Source organism: Apus apus, chromosome 2, assembly GCF_020740795.1.
Source record: "Apus apus isolate bApuApu2 chromosome 2, bApuApu2.pri.cur, whole genome shotgun sequence".
Taxonomy (NCBI): Eukaryota; Metazoa; Chordata; class Aves; order Apodiformes; family Apodidae; genus Apus; species Apus apus.
Genome location: NC_067283.1, coordinates 102,298,721 through 102,304,819, shown reverse-complemented (window position 1 = coordinate 102,304,819; position 6,099 = coordinate 102,298,721).

Sequence of the window (6,099 nt, the reverse complement as noted above, 5' to 3'; positions counted from 1 at the left end):
AGTGACAGCTGCGGGGCCTGGTGGCACCGCTCTGATCCCAGGGACTTGGCAGCCGTGGGAGCAGCCGGAGCTTTATCCAGACTCCTGCCGTGGCCCTAAGCCCCGTAAGGAAGCTTATGCTGGCAGAGGATCAAGTGTGGTGGAAGCTCAGCCCCGCTTCGTCCGCTCCCCCTGCTCACCGTGTTCCCCCCATGGCTCTGGGAGAGGAGCGTGTGCAAGGAGCTGCTCCGTGGCTCCGGGGAGGTTTCCCAGCAGCTCGGCCTGCTCCTGCAAAGAAAGTCTCTGACCCAGTTAGGGCGGGTTTGCGCTGGCAGCGCGGAGCTCGGCAACGCGGGGAAATCTACGCATCGACTTCAGCAGGGATTCACAAAGCTGAGAGCCAAGCGTGGTGGGAAGGGAGAGGTGCAGGAACACATTCACAACTTCTCATTTGTGCCTGGGATGCAGTTTTGGTTTTAATTTGGGCGGTAGTTCAAGTGTCTTAAGCTGGTAGTGTGTGTGTGGAGCAGCAGTCCTGTCTCTCCCCCACCTCCTTGGCCGCCCTGTGCCAGCACAAACACTTCTGAACCCTGCCAGTGGGCCAGATGAGCGAAGTGATCTGCCTGTAAAGTACCCCAGTAAACAAAAAAGGAATTATTTTACAGACAGATCTTTTTCCCAAGCCAATTCAGCCCCTGGCCACCACAGGCAGCTGACTTCAGGCACCAAAGGGGGTGGTGAGGGGACAGGAAGGATGGCTCCATTCATGGATCGTGCCACATTACACCAGTTCAGAGTTCACAGGGAAGTGCAGCCTTGAAACTATTTGACTACACATATTGAGTGAAATAATAGTGGAGATTGTCCTCCCTTCACGTTTTCTTGCCAGCCAGATAAACCTTAGCTCAGCACGCACGGCCACCAGCTCTGCCTTGTGAGTGCAAGCTAACATAACACAGTTAGTGCAGCACTTTAGCCAGCAACTTCAATCCCCCAAAAGGCTTAAACAAATGGACCCTTTTCCCTACCAGCTGCTGCAAAATGCTGTGAATGTTTTCTGCTACATACATTATGGAGTACATAAGTGCAGCTGTAATTAGGCATCTAAGACAGAAGAAGATTTTCTCAGTGGACACTGGCACATAAATGCCTGTGTTCTGAAAGGTGAGGGCTTCCCGTGTGAGCAAATGGTGCTCAGCTTCCTAGAGTTATCCCAGTTCCTGCCTGCATCCCTCAGCAGCTCACTGGTGGAGAACATTTTATACCTCCAGGCCTGTTGGCCTGCTCTCACGTGGTGCTTTCTGGTAGAATAAAGAGGAGAAATAGCTGTAAACCCCAGGAAAATGGTGGGTCACTAATTGCTCTGCAGCATGTCTTGCTGAGCTTGTCAGATTTTACAGAACAAGTACCAGCATGTTTCCTCCATGCTGAAGGACTGATATTTTCCCTTTGATTACACTAGCTAATCTCAGAGTATTAAATAAATTTGCATGTATTGGAGCACTTAACAAGGGGCCCACAGGAATTTTTCATTTAGAACTTGGTTCAAGTTGGCAATGGCTTCAATTAAAGCAATAAAAATATCACTTACCACTTCTGCTGTCAGTATTGGAGCTATGCTGTTTCCTCAGCAAGGCTGGATCTGTCCAGTATATGCACAGGAGATGTGCAAGCAGATCTTTGAATAATGAAATAAGACTTGAGGCACTATATCAAATTAACACAGACTGCACCTTTTTTCCTGGTAACCTCCTAGAGCTACCAGGACTGTTTACTTTTTTTTTTTTTTTTTTTCCCTTTATGCCAGTAGGGAAACTGTATACAAAAATGTGCTCTCTTTCACTACTGTATCACCAAGAGTGAAAACATAGAGAAGTCAGAATTACAGTTACTACAGCAGTTTCCATTTCACAGTGGGTTACAGTTAAGTCTTTCATAATACATCTCCCCAACACGAAGGAATGTGACAAATCATTCACCAACAGCAGAAAGAGGAATTTCCATTTTCTTTTAATCCATGCACCAGACATGACAATAGCACTATAGGATACTGCATTTTATATGCATGCTGTGTCCAAGTAGCAAAAGAACTACTTTTATTCAAAAGAGGAATAACCGTTGACTTCATGGGGTTTGCTGCTGAAGTTTTAATTTTAAAATGCTCTGTAATTGCAGTCGCTTTTATACAACTATTGAAATCAGTTCAATCACCCTGAATACTTCAGTGCACACCCAAATATACAGCATTTATACATTCATTCTTGGCAACCTTTTACACAGACTGCCACTGTGTGCTCCCCTATCATCACAACCTGATATGCTTTGCTTCTCCAGTTAGCTATTGGCCTTCAGTTTTACTAAAAGCTGTTATTCTTTCAGTGACTGCTCAGGATTTAAATACAATATCGCCATTAAAACTATTGCTTCCCAATTTACTGAAACAAACTGATTCAAAGTTGAGGTCTGAGTCTTCTTGACAACACTTACTGGAATTAATTGGATAAATTAGTGGAATTTTACCTGTTTGTAGGAGAAAAAAAAAAATAGCCAAAAACCTGTTTCACAGGCAGAACTTTCTATCTGGTTGCAGGGAGGGAAAGCCTCCTCCAGCTCAGCAATGCCCAGTTTGCAGCATGGAATGTTAATCAGGTCCAAAAGCACCATTTTCCTCCTCCTCAGAGGAAATCCTAGCAGTTACAGTCAAAATCACTGCTGATGTATATATGCCAATATTATTTGGAAAAAAAAATATTCATATACTTCTGTGCAGTCTTATTTTTCAGTGTTAGTGGAATGGTGGAAAAATAATATTTTATTTATATATACAGATAAAAAATAGATGAGAAATGAGGCCAGAATAGTTGTTTTTTTGTTTACAAATTACTCATGCAAAAGCTCAGAAAAATTATCTTAACATTTCTGAGTATCTATATCTCCAGCCACTTGTCACAAGCAAATTCAAGGTATTAACCAGTGGAAAGAAAAACATATTCAGACATGTTTGCTAAGGTAAGAAGGCTCACAGGCACACTCTTCACACAGACAGAGTTAGGTGTTAGAGAGGTCAGTGGGGAAGGGATAAACTTTATCACATTAACCTGGCAACCTCTTTAAGTTTGAAGCGCCTGTGTCTTTTAACAGTGCTTTTCTTTTAGCTACAAATGTGCCATGCTGGTATTTGAATTTAAGGCTATTTGAGAAACTAGAACTATATATGAGAATGCACTGTTGCTGTATCAGTGACGCAGCAGCCCTCCAAAATACTATGACATTTAATGGTCACTTATGAGACCATGAATTGGATATATTCATGGTGGAAATACTGGTTTATTCTATTTTGAAATGAATTCAAGCATTATTAGCCAGACTGTCAGACAACATGGAACTAAAATCAGAATTCCATCATTTTTGTTTGTCCATTGCAATAAGTGACACATTGTTCTCCTGAGAAACACAGATATTCTGTCTTGCCACGTGTTGCTTAGTGTTGCTCTTGTTGACCCGTACCACCAGACGATGCCAGGTGAGTCCAAGATAAGAAAACGGGCCAAAGCCTCTTCTGGCACAAGGGGTCACAACTTTGGTGATGTCCTGAAGCTCAAGGCATGGTGTGACTATCGCTGTAACTCAGCAAAACTATCAATTGTCTTTGAACTAAAGCAACAGCTAAGAGTCTTCTGCAATACAACCACTTACAGCCTTTGGATGACACATAATTAGGATTTCGGGAGACACTGGGCGATTCTAAAATGTTATTTTAGGTGCTCAGCATTTCAGACAACAAATGTTTTAATTATTCTTTTACTCTAAAATACCGTCATTATTATACAGACATAGAAAACTTGGAAATCTAGTGCTGATCCTCTCCTGCCTTGCATGGGGTGTAATTATTTACTGTTTGTAAAAGGGATGAGACATGCTGCCTTAATAGAATATTAGTATTTTGCATTCACTTTTCAAATGTAGAAATAAATATGCAACATACATAGTTCTTAATATTGAGCTTCCAAAGTTTAGGGGAAAATAATTTCTATTTTACTGGAGAATTTTTCACTGTATCCCTGCACTATATCATGTAGACACAAAACAGCAGTAAGAAGAGGAATTAGTCTTACAGATGTAACCTAACTTCAAAAGAGATTAAGGCCAGTTGTTTATACCAGCATATCCCTCACTGACTTGCTGGTCTGTAGTAAACATGAACCTAAGTGTGTATCTGGAAACTAACAACAAGACATTAGAGTAATTTTAATTCATATGGCCTAATATTTAATATAATATTTCATAATTAATATAGACTAATAATTCATAGATACTTTTCCATAGTTTAATCTAAGACTTTTTTCTTCTGTAATTATTATATGGGAAGCTAAGAATAATTACCTTTACATGTTTTACAAAGTCAAGGCAAAGACAGATTATATATCTGATAACCTACTTTGGATCAAGAAACCAAAGACCTTACAAATTCCTCATGTGACCAAGTGCAATTTCAGCGAACGCTCTCCAGCCACTGGTGTCAGCTGAATTCAAGCTCACCTCCATCATACAGAGACTTCATAATGAAAACACATTTTAAAATGCAGAAATGTCCGTGTTGCATTCCTGTGTTTCTCTTTTGCAACTTTATCATTTGTCCTTTGGGAACTAGCATTGGCTTTGTACTGTACCACGTACAAGTGTGGTTTTAAAGAGTTTCTCATTATTTTGTAATGAATGCTAGAAATCAATTATCACAAAAATCAATAGACCAGTGTGCAAATTAGAAAAACTCTCAAGTATGGTGAAGTTGTCATTTTTAGGTACAAATATATATTGTAAATATAATAATGAAAGGCAAGAAAGTCTGTGTTGTTCTATCTGTAAATAACTTTTACATGGTACACACTGCTCAGTTTAAGTAAGTTCTGTGAGCGCATGAGCTTTGATCAAGCTATTTCTGTTATCAGTTCTCCAGTTCCTGAAGAAGAGACTGAGGTGTAAATCCACTTAGGAGGAAGTATGGTCAGACTTCACATTTAACTCTTCTATTTTAGTTAACTGGGCCAGGTGCTGAGTCTCCATTTTATCCATCTCCTCCTTGGAATGTTTCACCATCTCAGACTGTGCCTCCTGCACAGCTTGTGCAGACTGAAGGGACTCCTGCAAGCGAGTCTCCAGTTCCCAACGGACCTGCTTCAAGTGGGCAACTTCTTCTGGGGTTGGACTAGATGATCTTTCGAGGTCCCTTCCAACCCCTATGATTCTATGATTCACATTCAAAAAGGATGGTCAGATGAAACAAATACAAAATGATTCATAGTAGCCATAGAAGAGTAGAATTTCATTAAAACCTCTAAATTCTGCATGGTTCCTTTCTTCTTCTCTCCCCTGACTGAAGCACAAAACCCAGATTTTCACCTTTGTTATGGTTGCTTTGGGTTCCACTTCCCATTTACTCCTTCTGCAAATCAGACAGTTTATCCTAATAGCCAGCCTCACAAATTCACTGTCAGGGCCTTAAATGCACTCACCTGCTCCAGAAGTGTAGCTGAGAAGATACGTTTTGAAGAAAGACATGGAAAAAACATCAGCGAAGCTGCTTCCCACAGGACCTTCTTCAAAGCTGAAGCTCTCCCTCTTGAACTGGACACATACAAGTCCACGGAACCTTATGGGTTGCACCTATAGGTGCAGTTGGAACTGGTTGATGGTATGATGCTGCTTTTGATTGTCTTTGAAATGTTGTAGAGATCTGGAGATGTGCCTGAGCATGGAAAGAAGGCAAACATCACTCCTATCTTCAAGGAAGGCAAGAAGGAGGATCCCAGGATGACAGGCTGGTCAGCCTCACCTCGGTCCCTTAAAAGGTGGTGGAGCAAATAATTCTGGAAAACGTTTCAAAACAGATAAAGAATAAAAATGTGACCGGGAATAGTCAGCATGGATTTATGAAAGGGAAATCATGCTTAACTGACCCAGTAACCTGCTATGGAATGATGACCAGCCTGGTGAATGAATGGAGAGCAGCTGATGTTTGTCTTCACTTCAGTTAGGCTTTCAGCACTGTCTCCCATAACATTCTCATAGACAAACTGACAACGTACAGGCTAAATAAGTGGACAATGAAGTGTGTTGGAA